Consider the following 19413-nt stretch of genomic DNA (forward strand, 5'->3'; position numbering starts at 1 on the left):
TTCCGATTACTGAATTACACCAGGTAAAGCGGAAGTAAAACACAGTCAGCGCGGTCTTTGGGACGTAATGAGGAACAGACCGAGAGTAAACATCATGTTCAACTCATGCCGCTAGATAAAAAAACAAAACAAAAAAAAAACAATAATACCTGACTGGGGCCGACAGCGGCTACAAACAACGCCCAGTTGCTAGTTGCTACAAACATTGGGCTACAGTAGATATCATATATATGTAGAACTAGATGCAAAATGACCGACGACGGCGGTGTTAGAACATTTATTATTGAACAGAGATGCGCAATGACAGACTTGCCGGCGTTAGTAAACAGCCGCCATCTTAAAGCAGTAGACTTCTCGAGAAGGCTATGTTGTAGCGAACCTAATGAACTTTTTAGCTAAAATACTCCTAAATCAGCAAAATCTTGTCTTGAATCAATCTTTAAATGATGAAACAGTTTTAAAACTTTGACATGTCAAAAGTAGACAGAAGGGAAATTATGGAATAACGGGAGCAATTTTAACAAATGTAACGGTTGATTCACAACATTAAATTAATTGAATGTAGTCTAAAGCTGCTGATACAGAATGGGGACTGGAGTATTTTATTTACTGTTATTTTTGTATATTTGTTTACTGTTATATGTTAACTTGATACTAAAATAATAGTTTGGTTTAGCCTGAGAGGATTTTTGAACAATTTGGGAACTAATGTACAAAACATTAAAAATAAAAAAAGGAGGGGGGGTGCATCAATAATCGTTTTATAATCGAATCGGAGCCTCTGAATCGTAATCGAATCGTTAGGTGCCCAAAGATTCCCAGCTCTACTTATGACAGTCTTATGGCGCCACTGTCAAATGTGTTACCAAAATAACCATAATGAGCAATTAATGAAACAGCTGGAATAGTAACGAAAGAAATAACAATCAAAGTTCACATTCTGTGCTAGTTATTTACATCCGTAGCGCTGCAATGCATGCCAGGAGGCACGTTGGACAACAATGTTGACAGCAGGTGGCAGCAGAGGTTAACCGTCTCCCCCAAGGGGGCAGTGATGAATGGAGCAATGAAGCTTTGCAGCCAATTGGTTCAAAGCTTTATGGTGGTTCCAGTGGCGCCTCCAGAAATTTTTCATAGGGTTGGCCGGATGGGGCCACTTAAAATCTTGGGGTGGCACACCAAAACTAAAAGCCATAATTTCAGGTTTTCATTATATTATTGCAGTAAAGAAGTCAGGGGAAAACTATCAGAAAGACTTAAGGACACGCCTACTGATATACTTTGGTGTATTGTGTAATATTTGATGTTACTAATGATTTAATGTGCTTAGTCCATAACTCTCCAGTCAACATTTTGAGTTCCATCCACAACAATCCTGTTTTATTGTTTTATGTATATATTAGGCATAAGGTGTACATTTAACTAGAGCTGTCAAATTATTAAAATTTTTAATCGAGTTAATCACAGCTTAAAAATTAATTAATCGTAATTAATCGAAATTCAAACCAGTTCTAAAATATGCCATATTTTTCTGTAAATTATTGTTGGAATGGAAAGATAAGACAAGACGGATATATACATTCAACATACTGTACATAAGTACATTATTAACATTCTTTCTGTGAAAGGGATCCACGGATACAAAGACTTGTAATTCTTAAAGGATAAATGTGAGTTTGTATATTGTAACTAAATATTGCCATCTAGTGTATTTGTTGAGCTTTCAGTAAATTATACTGTAGCGACTTAACTGTTCTGCCCAAATGCATGATGGGAAGTGGTGCAACCATGACTGTGTGTGGTGGCTGCAAATGCTATATCTTCTCTGCGTTGGGTACACTACAGGGTGTTAAGAAAAAAATCAACTCCTGTCATTCTTCCCCACGTCGCTTCCCACAAAATTTATGGTTGCTGTGGGAGAGATGACAAAGCTTTTGCCAATTAAAAGCACGGCCCCAATGGATGCTTGTATCTACTCCACTCACTCGACACTGTCTCTTATCTCTGTATATAAGTAAAACGGTGCCACTGTAGGCTGTTTGCAGCAATGCGTGAATGAGTCGTACCGCGAATGCGTTAATTGCGATAAATATTTTCATGTGATTAATTTTTTTAAATTAATTACTGCCCGTTAACGTGATAAATTTGACAGCCCTACATTTAACAAAACAAAATAAATGCATTCATTTGGGATGAAATCCATAACTGATGCTACAACAATCTAACGATATACTGGCAAGCGGGGTGGCCAGTGGGGTGGCCAACCAATTTATAGGGGTGGCCGTGGCCACCCCTGCCCCCCCGGTGGCGCCACTGGGTAGTTCATTTGGTCTTATGACAGTATTATGATGTCGCTGTCAAATAAAGTGTTACCACATAATATCTCTTGGTGTAAATATCCCATAATTAAGTGAGGACAGCTTCCAGAGCGGCTTGTCAGTGAACGAATGCCGTTTTTGCGTCAAATTTGGCGGGTGGCGGCTTATAGTCCGAGAATTACGAAAATAGTCATTAGTTGCACACGTCATACATGACTTGTCGTTGTTGCATCAGGGCCATCTCAAACGGCGGGAAATGGGACCGTTTGTCACTCGCTCCCGTTTACTTTCATTTCAGAGTCAAGCCATTTGTGACGAAGCTAGTCATTCAATGGAAATGCAAAAAGGCGAAATGCTCTTTTGCATCAAAAAATACATGTCAAATAATTACATAGAAACTATTCGGTTAAAAAAAAGCTGTCATGAGCGTTTTTCCTCTAGTCTGCCCAAATGCTAAGTGTTAGCAAAGCTGTAGCTTTACATGCTTTACAAAGAGCAGTTGGGGAGGTGGGGCATGGGGAAGGGGAGCACGGCGGCACACGTCAGAGCAGAGGAGGAAAGAGGCGGAGCTAGGTACATTTAAGTAGCCCCCAACGGCAGGTTAAACTGTCATAAAAGTGAAATTTCGAGGCAAAAAAAAAAAAAAAAAGTCAATACAGTGATCCCTCACTACTTCGTGCATCAAACTTTAGACCCCCAGTCCATTACGTATTTTTGTTCATTGAAAAAAATATATTTTAAAACGTTAAGATATAAGCATGTACACATGTACAAATCATTGTTTTCTTCACAATTATTACATTTGCAGTGCTTAACCATTTATCATATATACATAAATGTTTTTTTTTTTGTATTTTATCATACTTTGAGGGGGGAAAAGAAAAAAAACATGTCTTTTGTATTTCCAAACCTGTTAATCTTAAATACATTGGTAAAAAAAAAAAAAAAAATTACATTAAAATGAAAAACGAGGGATCCTTGTATTTACTTTTATAGGACACAGGTTCTCGATGTTTTGTGTTTCGAACAAGTCGGAAAAAACCACAGTCACCCAAAAAATTGCAAATGAACAGAGCTCGTATCAGCATATTGTTTTAAAAAAACACCAACTAATTCCTTTTTTGGGACAATGACCTTAGTACAAAATTTTAAATGATGAACCATAACCATGAACTGCTCATCATATATACTTGCTGCTTTTGTTCACCCCAACATTCAAACTCTTGACACACGGAGTGCGTGTAAAGATGTTAGCATGTCAACTAAGGGCGTGTGAACATCGCAGCAGGAATTTCATGAAATCTCTCGATAGCTAAAACAAACTTCTCACGACCTCCGAAGGCAAAAGTCACAAATGTCTCGGCACCACAGCATTTTTTAAGGCTTGCTTTTCATTAAACAGAAAGACAACTGTGGTGTTGTTTTACAACGACGCTACTTTGTAAGCATGTCAACAAAAGACTCAAGCGAAACAATGTTGTGTAAATGTCCACCTGTCACTAGGCATGAGCACATGTGTAGTAGCATTTGCATGTGTAAGGAGTCAAACAGTAAGTGTGCTCCCCTGCTAAGTGTGCGTGCGTGCGTGCGTGCGTGCGCATGACAAAGCAGTGCTAGAGTTGCGGTTTTTTACATTGGCCACGCAGTGACTTTGGCATACTACCACTGAAGGTGCTCAAATTAAGAAAACGCATCAACAACCAGTTCAAATGGCTTTAATCTTTTATCAATAGATGTCCAATACATATGGGAGTCTAAATGTGTTAAGCTAGCAGGTACAATGTTGCCATATAATTCTGAGTCACTTCACTCAGATTTTGACCAAAGGTTTTTGGACCAGAATGAACCAACCAAAAGTTCTTTACCCCAACCAATGAACCATTTTGGACCACCCAAAAGTTTTTTTTCCACCCCAAACAAATAAACCAATACATATTTTTATACTGGAGTGCCAAGTCAAATTTCATTGTTGACAATGTTTTGCTGACAATGACAATAAAGGTCTATTCTATTCTAACACTTAGGGTCACTAATGAACCATTTTGGCCCAACCAAAAACTTTTGAAACAAAAACAAAACAAAACCTTTTGGACCAAAAATTTGACTTTGGACAAAAAAATTAACACTTTACGACCAAATCCAACCATTTAGATTCTATGTTAAACATTTACCTATCTGGATTTAAAAAAAAAAAAAAATTAAACTTCCTTTTTCGGAACAAGACATTAACTATTAGGATCAATGATGAATCATTTTGGACCAACCAAAAACCTTTGACACCCCCCCCCCCCCCCAAAAAAATGGGCCAAAAATGTATGACTTTGGACTTGAAAATTAACACTTTTTGATCAAATCTAGCCATTTTTATTTAATGTTAACCAAACATTTACCAATCTGGATAGAAAAAAAAAAAAATACCAATCTGGATAGAAAAAAAAAAAAAAGATTTTTTTGTAACCAGACATTAACAATTAGGATCAATAAGGAACCATTTTGAACCAGCCAAAAACTTTTTAACCAAAAAAAAAAAAAAAAAAAAAAAAAAATTGGGACCAAAGATTTATGACTTCAGACTAAAAATGTAACTCTTTTTGACCAAATCTAACAACTTTGATTTAATGTTAACCAAATAGTTACCAATCTGGATTTTAAAAAAAAAAAAAAAAACAAACAACAACAAAAACATTTTCGACCAAAAATGTGACTTTGGACTCGAAAATTGACACTTTTTGGCAAAATCTAACCATTTGATTCAATGTTAACCAAACATTTACCAATCTGGATTTAAAAAAAAAAAATGAAACCAGAAATTAACAATTAGGATCAATAATGAACCATTTTGGACCAACCAAAAACCTTTGAACCCCCCCAAAAAACAAAAAAACGTTTTGGACCAAAAATTTATGACTTTGGACTAAGAAAATTAACACTTTTTGACCAAATCTAACCATTTAGATTCTATGTTAACCAAACATTTACCAATCTGGATTTTAAAATAAACATTTCTTGTAACCAGACATTAACAATTAGCATCAGTAAAGAACCATTTCGGCATTTTTGATTGTAAATGACCAACTGACTAACAATCCCTTCGGAGCAAAACTTCAACTCCTTCTTGAAGGGGAATTTATGTCAAATGTTAGTTCTCATAGAATTTGGTTCTTCTTAAAACCCACACAAAAAAATGAACAAAAAAAGGGAACCTGTCCCTTTAGGAAACACAATTTCAAAATGTCTATATTATAAAATTTCAACAAATTGGGGAAAATAATCTCAAACAAATCTAAATGACAACCATGTGGGTCAAATCATTTTGTTTGGATAAAAAAAATATAACTAGTATATATCCTTTTTCAACTCTGTCAGTGCCACTAGAAATGATAACACTGATGCAGTCTAGCATTAGTTTATATTGGCTGTCAGCTCTCCCACTGCAAATGGATTGGACATCTAGCGCCATCAATGGTAGCCAGTGAGTTGATTACTGTCTGTGATGTCATCAAATTCCCCAAAGTCAAAAAGTGCCCTGTCCCTTTAAGATTTCAAACAGTTCAAATATTACATTTCAAATTTTACTCCTAGTACTTTCTGCAAATGTTATTTAATTCCAACTTTTTTTCCCCCAAAGATGCTTCCAAACAGGTTCTGTTAGTGCATGTGCATGTAACCTGAGCGTCCAGCACAACCAGTTCACACACACAAACATGCGCACACAATGAAACATAAAGGTGCTTGTCTATTTTCAGGATGTTGACGATAGTTTTAGCGCGTGTGTGGTCCAGCCAGGCAGGCAGGCAGGCAGGCAGGCCGCATGACAAAAGGGATTACGCTAATGACTCCATTCACATGCTATTGTTTGATGCAGATTAACACACAAACATACATGCTATTGATAATAATGACAAGATATTTCTTAACAAGAGAAATGAAATGAAAAATAAGATTCATTGCAGACAACTCAAAAGTCAACTTTCCCTACGCTTAGGCTGGCAGCAAATGATCATTGCCAACCCTCCCGGTCAAAATGGATTGGACGTCTATAAACAAAAAAATAAGACGAGAAATTTCTGTTTTATTTACATTTTTAAAAATAAAATATGTAAATAAAAATATAATAATTATTATTTGTAATTTGAAAATATTTGTTAGCCTACATGAACCAAAATGTAAAAAAATATAGCAAATGATTTTTTTTTTTTTTTTTTTAATGTGTTTAATGTAATGAAATACCAGTTCCTTTAATTGGAACAACAACAACTATTTATTACTGCAACAACTTCCTGTTTGGTCTTTTCAGAGTAAGAGCATATATCAAACTACCAAAATAAAATATTGACCAATTTAAGGCCATGGAGTTTTAAGGACAAATATAGTAATAGCACCTTTAACGATACTAATTTGATTTTTTTTTTTTTTTTGTAAATTGTAAATTTGGTGACAATATCAGCAGTTAGCTTATTAGCTGCTACTGACAGTCGCTGCCAAACCTTCAAAGTCTATCGTCACCAATGGCGGTGAAAGACTAAGTGGGGAAGGGGGTCAAAGTGTAGTAGGACAGGAACGTGCGTTGAGCATGTAAATAGTGGCAAACTTTATCCACTCATTCGGGCGCTAGCGACCGGCAAGACCGGAGCGACTGGATTCTTTGGCTATGACGCGCACAAACACACCGAAACTCCGGGCGCCATTGTGTTGACAGGATTTCATTTACGCACTTTGATTATCATTTTAATTTTGGGAGGAAAAAAAAAATCTAATGTTTATTTTATTGTATTTTTTATTTTGTTATTTTTTTGTTTTGGTTTTATTTTAGCATCTAGAAGCAAGATTTTTTTTCCCCAAATAAGTTGACCATGTTGGAAATATGTGAATATTAGGGGGTCATCAAAAACAAGCTCCAAAAAATGTCTTAAAATTACTTTTGTCAAAAAAAAAAAAAAAAATCATCCATTAGTGTGTTTTCATATATAACCTGAAAATGATATTATTGCTTTAATTTTTCCCTCCTTTTTATCATTTCCAATTTGATCATTTACAGATTTTATTTTATGAATTTTATTATTGTATTAATGTTACATTTTTACACGATGGATGGATAGATATTTTTATTGAATATTTCAGAATCAGCTTTTAGGATAAAATATTTAAAAAATGCATATTTTTTGGACACATTGACTGAATGAAATGTATGAATATGGGGTGCATCAAAAACCAAGCAAACAAAAACAATATATATTTATTCAATGAGTATAATATTTTTTTTTTTTTTAAACTCTTTATTTTGTTATTTTTATATATATATATGAACAACAGGAACAAAGACAGTACAAACTAACATATATATATGAACAACAGGAACAAAGACAGTACAAACTAACATAAAATTACAAAATAAAACAGTACAAGGGGGGCATATAAATTCTCATTTAGTTGAGTGAGCAATGTCTTTGTCTTTGAATAATGTCCATTTTCTCCAGTTTTGCGTAAAGTCACCTGCTAATGAGTATAATATTTTAAATTATTTTACCACTATATGAGCTACTGGTCATGCTCTAATTCAACATGAAACTTGCTTAGAAATTGCTTTATTATTTTATTTATAATTTTTTAATTTACTATCATATAATAAAATCTTGAATATACCAATGTCTCATTAAATAACAACATTTTAAAAAGTCAGAATAAATTACTCAAAATTATATGAATATTAAAATTGATGATGACAAATCAGCTTTTAGGAGACCGCGTACTCAAAAACATGCATTTTCTCCGACACATTCCCGTCCAATCTACTGGTTAATGTTTCAATGCCATTGACAGCGATAGACGTCCAAATATATGTGAACTGGGAGGGCTGTCAGCGATCAAATGATTGTCGCCAGCCCCTCCCAGTTCGAACAGAATTGGACGTCTATCACCGTCAATGGCTGCAAACGACCAACACTTACGTTGAAACAGAAATTCTGTTCATTTGTTCACAAACTTTTGCTGTTTCTGTTTTTTTTTGTTGTTGTTTTGAGTCTGTCTGAATATTGACTTGCAGACCCCCGAATGAATCCCAGCCGAACTCGACTGCTGGTGTCAAACAGGTTCTATTTGGTTGTATCGAACGGTGCACGGTCGAAACGGATCCATGTGCCTGTATGAGTGCAATGAAGGTGGATTCAAACCGGGGTCCTATCGTGACAACAAGTGTTTAAATTAGATTAAACACCTTTTCAAAAGCTCAATAAAAGCGTTTTCTGTCATTAAACTTGAGCCATTCTCTTTAATCGACCATTTGAAAGAGTGAAATCGCAAGATTCGAAGTCATCGTGACGATGTGACGAAAGACGGCAGGTGGAAGTGGTCCCTACCTGGAGCGGGTGTGCGCCGCGCGGTAGCCCAGCTTGGAGCGCTCCAGCCCGGCTACAGGCTCCGCTCTCGGTCGGTGTCCACTCCGGAACTCGAAGCGGGAGGGAGGGGGTAAAATGAAATAAAAAATCCACAGGACTTGAAATCCAAACAAGAGAATATTCCTGGCACAATTTAGTCCACTTTTTGCGAGTGTCGTGACCGGCTCGGTTCGGTTCGAGCGGTTACTCGTTCATCAGCATCACGTCCGAGGTTCTGCTCGGATGAGTGGACGCCAAAAACAAGTAAAAACGAAAAAGAAAAAAAAAGCTCCTGCTTGATGCTTTTTCGTCAGATTCCAGGTCCGGTGCGGCTCGGTTCGGTTCTGTGTGCCGGCTGCTCGCTTGCTGCTGCGCTGCCGCCCGGGTGATGAAAAACTGAAGCACAGCCAAGCTCGCAACTACTCTCGCTCTCTCTCTCTCTCTCTCTCTCTTTCTGTAAGTGAGTGTCGCTCTACCACTGGGACGTGAGGGGGTGGGTGGGTGGGTGGTTAAGTGCAACTCCCTTACATTTTACATCGTTTTTTAAAATCATAAAACCATCTTCATACTGCTTTTCATCAAGTCAAAAGCGCTTTTTAAAGCTTTTCCGATTCTTCGTTAGTCAACATCTGAGAACAAATACCGTGAAAAAACTCGCCCTCACACTTCTACTTGTGATATTTTATCCATCTTTTCCCCTTGTACAGTAAATAAAAATCATTTTTCTGTCTTTTCCCGTTCGAATGCGCGTGTGTAGCGGAGCTCCGTGGGAAGGCTCCTTCACCCGGGCTAAGAGCGGCCCCTACAGGTCAGTCACAGAAGCAGGGTTGAGAAGACGAGGCAGCAAGACCAAACTGGATGAACTACTGTTCAAAAAGTGAACAGATAATTTCCTAAAGCTCGGATGAGTTCAGCCTTACCTTTTCGTGTCATTTTTGGCAACTCCGACCCGTAAAATGGGCGAGTGGTACAGATGAATACATTCACAGCACGCCTCTCACGCGAATGCACCTGCTATATTGCTGTTAGGTGTTATCCTCCATATTTCATCAGTTCCCCGCTTGTTTTAGCGGGTTTTTTGCACACGTCACGTTAACAGACTCCATCCGTTTCCGGCTTGTTTTAGCGGTTTTTTGCACACGTCACGTTAACAGATGTTCGGGGAGCACTTGAAAGATTTGAAGGTAATTGACTTAAACTTCTAAAAACACAGACGTTGAAAACACACAAAATTCTTGACAGGAAAGAAACAATTTGTTATTGTCAGCTTAGCCTGACCATTTTCTGTCACCCATATTGTGTTTTCAACCCGTCGCTCAATTAATTCACGTCGCAGTTTTTTTGCACACGTTACTCGGGTCAAGGGTCACATACAACATAAACAGCAGTGTCATGTCATTTCGGTAGCACCCAGGGTAGCAGTAGCTTGATTTGAACGTACTTGAACATAAATATATATATATATTTTAAATTAGATGGATGTGCTCATAGATATGTGATTTTGAGATATTTTTTTCACGAAAACATGTGGAAAAAGTGTAGAAATGTGAAGTTTTGGGTGTTTTTTTAATTTCAAAATGCGCCACACAAGTGTCTCGTTTTCTCTCAATATTGTAATATTCACGGTACTGTTACACATGAAAGAACCAGAGGTCTCAGCAACTGTGACTCCTGACATCATAACAGAGCAGTTGTTTTGTGTGGGACCAAGAAAATCAAATCATATGCATTGATTTCATGTTGTTTGCTTAAATGGCATTTATGTAGTTCTCAATGAAAGATCAAGGATTATTGAAATAAGAGAATATTGACTTTTTTCCCCTCCTTTAAAAAAAAGGATTTTTGAAAGTTAAACAAGTGAATGGGTTCTTTAAGTTAAAAAAATAAAGCCACAAAATATATATGGTGGAAAACACAGACAATGTTGAAAAAGCCGTTTCTGCTCTTACACCCTTCTTTAAAATAAACTGCTGTATTGTAAGCCAAAAGAACTTGTGTTTGATAGAACAATACGTCTATATGCTGCCATAGCAGATTCATGGCGCATTAAGCCCCCGAACTATTTTTAATTTGTCCGTTTTACTCCGGAAACCCCCTTTTACAGACGTCACGCAACCGCTTTTGTTTCAACCCAGCCTTAAAAGGAAGGTAAGTAATTATATTTATCATTCAAAATGTCTGTCATTTTTAGCCTACAATTATTAATCGATGTCTAATATTTCGTTTAAAAAAAAAAAAAAAAAGAAACGACCTGTAAAAATTATTCACTCGCATATTTTAAAATCTTAAACAAATTATGTCACAATGAAAAACTACCGCATAACTATCGCTTAATTGTATTTTTTGTTACTGTCGCATTTTCTCGATATGTTATATGATCAATAATAGATCCAAACAAAGAAAAGTAGGGGGGAAAAAACGTTTAAAAGGGTAAAAAGAATAGAAAATTTCGACCACTCCTTGATGTCTGCTATTTCTGCATCGCGACCCATGTTATATCACCATTTTACACCCATAAAATCCCCCCAAAATCCGGCTGTGACCATTCACAGCTGTGTCTTGACACTCAGTGATACATGCTACATGGAGTTTTTGGATCAAAAAGAGGTAAGTACGCGGTAATAGCTTGTTAAAATGATGACGTCTTTAATTATGCTCTCGCATGCTTTCACCTCCAGTTAGGGTTTTGCTGTTTAATTTTTTTTTTTTTTTTAATTGCCATGCTGTTCAAAAATTTTCTTCCCCCAGAAAATTGAGATTTTAAGCTTTCCAATTCTGAAATTTGGCCAAATTGGGGGTCTCAGAGTGGAAGTCAGTGTTTTCTGCCATATATATATATTTGTCATTTATTTATTTTTTGTGGTTTTTAATTTAAAACATTTACAAATTGTAAAGATTATGAACGAGTTCCATTTCTGCGCTGGCGATGTAACCTGGATTTATTATAAGTCATTGTACTGTCCTTGCCAAGACGTCGGAGCTAAGTGCTTGCTACACAGCGAGCTAAGCACCGAAATGACGATGTCAGACGTCCATGTGGTTTGCTGACTTTATTCACCTGCTCTTGACATCAACACTTGCAGAATTAAACTAAAATAAAATGAAATCCGTCTCATCTTCAATAACAGCAATTCAAATTTGCGTTTACAAGTAGCTGCTGATACAGCAATAACAAACGATTAGAATGTATCAGTTAGCATCCGCACATCATCAAAAACGATCACATAAACTCGCCCCAAGTATTCGACCACAATAGCGTACCGCACGACGTCGCCGTCATAACTCTGAAGTGGGTCATCATAGAAACGCCTTCGCATACAATCCATGTTAATATTGCCTGTTTTCTACCAGTAATCTTTCAAAAAAGAAGATGTCGAGTAAACACTTCTGCTATGGAACTTGTAGAAACAACTCTAGACATTACGACATATGAACGGTCTTTTCTTCATAGGTATCCAGAACCCAAAAACTGGAAGGAAAAAAAATGTGAAGAATGGAACAACTTGCGCGGACGTCCAAAAGACCAGTTTAACGCCAGCAATGTGAAGGCATTCACCTTCATATGCAGTAAACATTTTGTAGGGGGCCATGGTCCTACAGAGGACGAAGAGGTAAGCCATTTTGATATATTTGCTTATTTTTTAGCGTGGCGTTTTGCCGTGCTGCTTCTGTCTGACAATGAATGACCTGAAAAAAGTTAAAATAATATCCGACTACCACTGTTGTTACCTTTTACTCTTGTAAAAAAACAACTTTAGTAAGGGGGAAGTGTGAATAAATTAAAGAATTAAAATTTGTTATGAATGAAAACATTAAAAGTGTTCATTGGCTGTCACTGAGTAGCATTTGCGATCGCTACAGAAAAATAGCAATGTAAAAGACCCCCAAGAACGCTCATAGACACAAGACAACCAAAGGATATAATATATAAGAAAGACAGGGCATATGGCGATAAAGGATGGATTGTTCAAACAGGAGAAAGTCATTATCAGTGGCGTAAGGCAATACACACAAGAAAATGGTGTCGATAAAAAAGCTACCTTTGGATCGGGTCGGCTCTTTTTCAGCCCTCGACACTCAAGCCATCTCTTTAACTGAACTTTAGTATGTTCTTCCACTTCTTTACCAGTGAATTTGGCACCAGGGACATCATTTTCAGACAGAATTGGTTGGTTTATCTCAGTAAACATCTAATTCGTACACTATTTCCATGCATTTAGCATTAAGGACAAACGGGAGCTTGACTGGCCTAGCAACAAATGCTAACGTCATGAATATTAATGAGCAAAAGTGACATGTTGCGTGCGGTACACCATTGAAAGCTCACAATAAACACTACAAAGGTGTTATATACAGCCGTCGCCTCTGTCACTCGGCTGGTCTGTGTGTGCGTGTGCGAGGTGGGCGGCGGTGGGCGCATCTGTACATTCGCTCGCTTCTTTTTCTACGCTCCCTGCGCCAATATAAAAGCATGCATCACAAATTAAAAGTCAACATTTAAGGATCGTAAAGTGGAAATCGAGTAAGTTGGATCGGTCGTAACCAGTCTTGTTAATAACGGCGTTAGAATTTAAACGGTGATACTAGCGGCGTTATTTTTTTCAGTCATGAGTAATCTAATGAATTACTTTTCTCATTTTGGCAATGCCGTTACCGAGGCAGGAAAGGCGTGCGTTACTATGCGTTACTATGTTGGTTGAATGACGTGAGAAAAGTCTGAGAGAGACGGACTAACGGAGACGAGAAAGCAGAGCAGGAGTGGGGAGGAGGCAAGGGAGTTGTGACGCCGTTGGAAACGCGATGCTAGGTGGCTCCAATAATACCTGACTGTAGCCGATAGCCTACAAACCATGCCCACATGATGCTACGGTAGATATCACGTATTATAGAACTAGATGCAAATGACAGACACGGTGGCATTAGCAACATATATAAAGAACTAGATGGGTTAGTAAACAGCCGCCATCTTAAAGCAGTAGACCTCTCAGGAAGGCTCTATTGTAGAGAAACTTCCTAGCGAACATAAGTAACTTTTTATCTAAAATGCTCCTAAATCGGCAAAATCTTGACTTAAATCTATCTTTAAATGATGAAACAGTTTTAAATCTTGTGTGAAACAGTTTTAAAACACATGTCGAAAGTAGACAGAATGGAACTAATGCAATAACGGGAGCAATTTTAACAACTTTAACGGTAGATTCACAACATTAAATGACTTCCACACATTTTTTTTTTTTTTTTTTTTGAGGAAAAAAAAAAAAAACTTTAAAATTATCACCAGTTATTTTGCCAAGTAACTGATTACTCTTACACCCAGGTAACTGAGTTACGCAATTACTTTTTTGGAGAAGTGATTTGTTTGTGTAATTCATTACTTTTTTAAAGTAAGATTAACAACACTGGTTCTAACATAATCTTCACAAATATGTTTATTTATTTATTTTTTTGGTGCATGCAAATGTTACATTTCTAAAGTTTCCACTTATTATGTTGACTCGATGGCTGTCAGGGACAGACCTTCAATGGTCAAAATGCAGTGGTTAAACGATTGCTTGATTTTGCCCTCCCTGTGTTCCGTGGCTTATTTGGGCAGATCTGGCACCTCTCGTGTATGGAAAATAATAATAATATAAAAACGTTTTTAAAAAAATGTATTGTAATACACATCTTTGGGGGGGGGGGGGGTTTGTTGATGGCTTTCTCCACTTTATTGTGGCAACAATAAGAACACAAAAAAAAATAACAGCGAACTGCCGCCACATTCGACCGCAAACTTGCTTCTCGACCGTCTCCACCTCGCTTCCTTCCTACTACTCACAGCTCTCCAGCCCGCCTACCCTTCCCGTGCTGCCTGGGTGGGGGCCGTGGCCCTGGGTTGGTGCCCGCGTGGCGTCTTCGCTCGTCTGCGTGGCTGTCGCGCGCTTGGTGGGCCTCGCGTGCGACTGGATGTGATAGGGCGCGCTTGAGTGGGGGGGGGGGTCCCGCTACCGGGATTGGCGATGGGGCAGTGTAGGGTCAGTCGCCAACGGGCTTACACTCACAAGGGATTCACGGATTACTGGGTTCTAGAGAGACACAGAGCTGATTTGTGTACACTTTACCCCTTTCAATCACTTAGCGTATAGACTCCCCCGTCCCCCTCTTTCCCTGGTCAACAGGCCCCCCCACATGGTGTCAACCGGAAATACATCTAGCTGACGATAGCACCAACATATTAGTAGTTAGTGTAGACGTTCAATGTATTTCTTGTTGTTGTTTGTGTTTCTTGTCTTTCTTCTCTTGTGTTCCTTTTCTTCTATTCCCCCATAACCCCTTCCTGTTCGCTGCTTTGTCATAATAAACGAGGTATGTTGAATGATCACAATGGGAGTATGTCATACTCTCAATGTGAAACATTAAAACTGTTCAGACCAACCGGGCCTTTAGACTTCCATTCTCCGTGTCAAACAACGGAGGAACAGGACCTGAACCTGAACAGGACAGGTTTAAAAAAAAAAAAAAATTACATTACAGTTACAGACATTATAGTATTAAATAGAATAATAATTTGCATAAATTCATTTACAGAACAAATCCCAAGACTTGCATGTTGTTAAAATTAACGTCATATGTACCAGTTGGAGATTTTTTGATGCACTGAAAAGCTGGACCAACAAACCACCCGGGGAGCAATCAGCCAGGATCAAACGGTATTTCAACATGCCAAAAAGACAGTTGAATTTACTGTCTTTTTTTCAAAAAGAAGGAGGCTGCTTCAAAACGAGTTAGAAAAGCAACAACCGGGGACGAATGCAGGAGGCTAGCGCCACAGTAGCTAGCCAGGTTCACGGACAGCCAGCCAAGCCAGGGCAGGAGGCTGCTACCGTGGCAGCAGCTGTTCAGGTTCAGCACTACCCGGAGTGGGGGCCAGCTACAACACCAGAAGTGAGCCAGGTGGACCACCAACAGCCGGAGTAACAGGCCAGTACCCTTATGGGAAATTTGGGTTTGGGGTGCACAATTCGTAAGGTGGTCGGAACCTTGGGGCCAAAGAGGACTTGCAAGAGAATGGGTTTGTGTTATTTATTGTAATCTGTTTTTTTTTTTTTTTTTTTTTTAAAACGTTTTACAAGTTAGTTAGTTACATTACTGTAAGTCCCACCTGTGGTTATGTGGGCAATTGCCTGTGCTGTGCAAAGTATAGCCTAAATACAGTGGGGAGAACAAGTATTTGATACACTGCCAAATGGCAGTGTATCAAATACTTGTTCTCCCCACTAATTGTAAATTGTTGTCATAAAATTTATACCATTGATATTATCTGAAATTGAGGCTTGTAAGTCCCACAGCATAGCGATTTGCCATTGGCAAGTAGGCATTTGTGTTGTTTTCAGCACCATTTTCTGCGTTTGTTCCGGGACCTGTGCTCGTCGCGTCACCCCCGCGCTGTCATATGTACTTTGCATTCCGCCACCTTATGATTTACAAATTAAGCACTGTCAAAATGGATTGGTCGTCTATTGCTCTTGATGGCAAAGAAACGTGATTGTCCACTGCCAGTCCTCCCAGTTGAAACGGATTGGTGTGTGTGTGTGTGTGTGTGTGTGTGTGTGTGTACAAAAAAAGTAAAAGCAGCTTAGAAAGAGTGTGTGGATTATCTTGTTCAGCGTCTGCTCAACACAAGCCAAAACATCATTAGAAGCATTATTAAAATAAAAAAACATGATTAAAAACACGTTTTTAAGAACAGCATCAACTCAGGATTAAAAAACGTTATTAGAATATTATGGGAAGTGAAAATATTTTGAAGGTAACAAAAACCACCAACATCACAATTTCTCCAAAAATGGCATTTTCTAGTTACTTTCCATTATTCATGATTGTGTTTATTTCATTCATGTTTCATTATTCAAATTCATGCTACGGACAAGAAATAGTACTTTTAATAAGCGGAAGGAACTCAAATCTGTCCAAATTGATTTTGATCCTGTTTTGAATGCAACTTATACATAACATTCATTCTAATCTCGTCACATTCTGTTACATTTGCCTAGCGGGAGGTCACGTGCTTGCCTTCTGAACAAAAGTAAACACCATGCGCCGCTAACGCTACCTGTCGCTTAGGTTGCAAATTAATTAGCGGCAGACAATAAACATCTTTCGATAAGATGGCGGATATCTTTTCTCCGGGGTGCGCGCACATCCGCACAAAAGACGACCTCACACATCGCAATCAAAGCTTTGGGAGGCAAAACAAAAGCAAGCACAACAAAGAACAAAAGTTGTCACGATTAATCAAAACATTTGTGACATCAAAGGACCCGTTTTTAATTATACAGTTAAACGTGCTGTTGATCAATGAGCAGGAATGTCTTGATTATACAAACATTTTTTTTAAATTGGGTTTCTGAGGTTGAGAACGCCTTTATTGAGAATTATTGTCGGTCCCAATTGTCACTTGTTGCTAGGCAGACTTAGCTCAAAGGCTAATGATCAATCCAGTTATTATATATTATCGTTCAAAGGCTAATGATCAATCCAATTATTATATATTATCGTTCAATCTATCGTCCGATGAACTGATGATGAAAAATAACCGTTTGTTGCAGTCCTGGTACAAAGCCATGATCAGACAACTAGTTTTTTTTTAAGGTGAAATGAATGTTTGCTGACTAAAATTGTGTCATTTGTAGCTAGGCCATAGGCATCATTACTATGGTAAATGGTGTTATACTTTTATAGCGCTTTTCCACCTTTCAAGGCGCTCAAAGCGCTTTACACTATATTGCCATCTACCTACTGGTGACGCAGCACCAGGAGCAACGTGGGGTTCAGTATCTTGCTCAAGGATACTTTGGCAAGTTCATCAGGGCAGAGAATTGAACCCACAACCTCTGGGTTGGGGGACAACTACTCTACCACTGAGCCACGCCATCCCCGTAAGTAAGTTAGCCAATTGTTCTTTTGTAGTACTTAGATCCTTTATTTTTTTAATACCGTTTGAGGCTCAGCTCAGGTGTTTTATTAAATTTTTCATGTTTGTTATCCGATGACTCAATTATTCGAACCAAGTTCATCGATTAATCGACTTCTAAAATAATCATTAGTTGCTGCCCTAATTCATAGTTAGTATAGGCGTTCAATGTAGGGCTGTGGCTATCGATTATTTTAGTAGTCGATTAATCGATGAAGCAGTTGGTTCGATAATCGAGTAATCGGATAGGGAAGATGAAAACTTAAAATACCTTAGCTGAGCCTCAAACGATACAAAAATAAATAAAAGAGGATCTATGTACAACAACAACAAAAAACAATGGCGCGCACACAGGCTATTTTTAGACTATGACGTCGCATCGTAAAGCGGAAGTAAAGCTAAGTGGGACATTATAGACCCGCCCTCGCATAGACACAACGCAATTAGTGCTACTTTTCGCCGGTAATCTTTCGAAAACGAACATGCCGATCACGCATTGCTATTTTGGAACTTGTAGAAACCACTCTAGACAATACGACCATTGTTTTACGAAATTATCAGCAACAATTTGGAGATAGCAAAGATGTCGCCAAAATGGTTTAAAACAACCCGGATACTGCTTATAATCAATCACAGTATCTAATAATATCGGTGACTTACAGGGAAATTTCGTAACAAGTTCTTTTATACGAAGTGATCGAGATCACACTTTCATGGAAGATGAAAGAAACTTCGTAACAGGTTCGCAGTGAGTAGAATAACAGGCACACTTTTGCTTATTAGCAATGTTTATTGAATAGAAATTGTAAATGAAATGAATAAATGAAGCTTAATTGATTACAGTCCCACAAAAGCAAGCAGAAACAAAATAAAGAATAACTACAACGCTAGGTCTGAATTGTAACCCTTACGAAGCAGTTAACCGAAACAAATCACACATAACAATGGCGCTAGATAGGATTAGTTGTCGAAGCTAACACAATATCTTCACACCAAAGCACAATGAGTTCCTTTTATGATATTGAAATCAAGCTCTTACCTTGTCGACAATGAACGGAGGGCCACACAACGTTCCTGGTTTGAGCAATCAAGGAAACTCCGGCCAAGCGACTACGCGTGGAATCCTCTGACCGACCCTAAAGTGTGCCCAGAAAAGTGTGCCCAGAAAAGTCCGCTCTTATATATGGAGAGGTCACGTGAGATCAGAGGGGGCCAACCCCTGACATCAGGAGACGCACTGCCTTTAAGCTCTTTATTGTCGTGTCCAATCATGGTTAGGCTCATCACTGTAACAATGATGGAATAAGGAACTCGCGGTGCTTTAGTACGCAGTTGTACTTTCATACATCTTATGGAATCAGTGACTGTGCTTTAGCACATCACTGATGGAATAAGGAACTCGCGGTGCTTTGGTACGCAGTCGTACCTTGTTACATATATACTTTCATACATCAGTACTTTCATACATCAGTGAGTGTGCTTTAGCACGCAGTCGTACTTACACAGTCGTACCTTGTTACATATATACTTTGTTATATATACGTGTATTGAATAATGGTGGAACCAGTGCGGGTCACAAAAAGGTCACAGGGGTTTTTCCCCATACAACCATGAAGGATGTTTTCTTCATACGTTCCCGGAAACCAAAAGATAAACCATGACAACACCACTTTAGTTAAACAAATATTCGAAGCAACAAAATATAATTAGAATCTTTTTTTCTAATCAAATACTCGAGTTAATCGATTAATCGTTGCAGCACTAGTTC

At 38.2% G+C, this 19413-nt stretch overlaps 1 protein-coding gene across 2 annotated transcripts in view; it reads right to left on the reverse strand.

Annotated features, from left to right (window-relative positions):
* The window catches only part of LOC130923818 (protocadherin-1-like), a 233604-nt gene extending 214774 nt beyond the window's left edge, over positions 1-18830 (reverse strand). The window contains exons 1-2 of one of the 2 annotated variants that reach the window (XM_057849828.1): positions 9613-13930; positions 8675-9494 (exon numbers count right to left, since the gene is read on the reverse strand). The gene's annotated coding sequence lies outside the window, so the exon portion shown is untranslated. Of the gene's footprint in view, positions 1-8674; positions 9495-9612; positions 13931-18684 lie in introns of those variants that run through there. The other variant, XM_057849827.1, reaches the window with a different exon arrangement.
* Positions 18831-19413: the final 583 nt, after the last annotated feature.

This window comes from Corythoichthys intestinalis, chromosome 11 (assembly GCF_030265065.1).
Source record: "Corythoichthys intestinalis isolate RoL2023-P3 chromosome 11, ASM3026506v1, whole genome shotgun sequence".
Lineage (NCBI taxonomy): Eukaryota > Metazoa > Chordata > Actinopteri > Syngnathiformes > Syngnathidae > Corythoichthys > Corythoichthys intestinalis.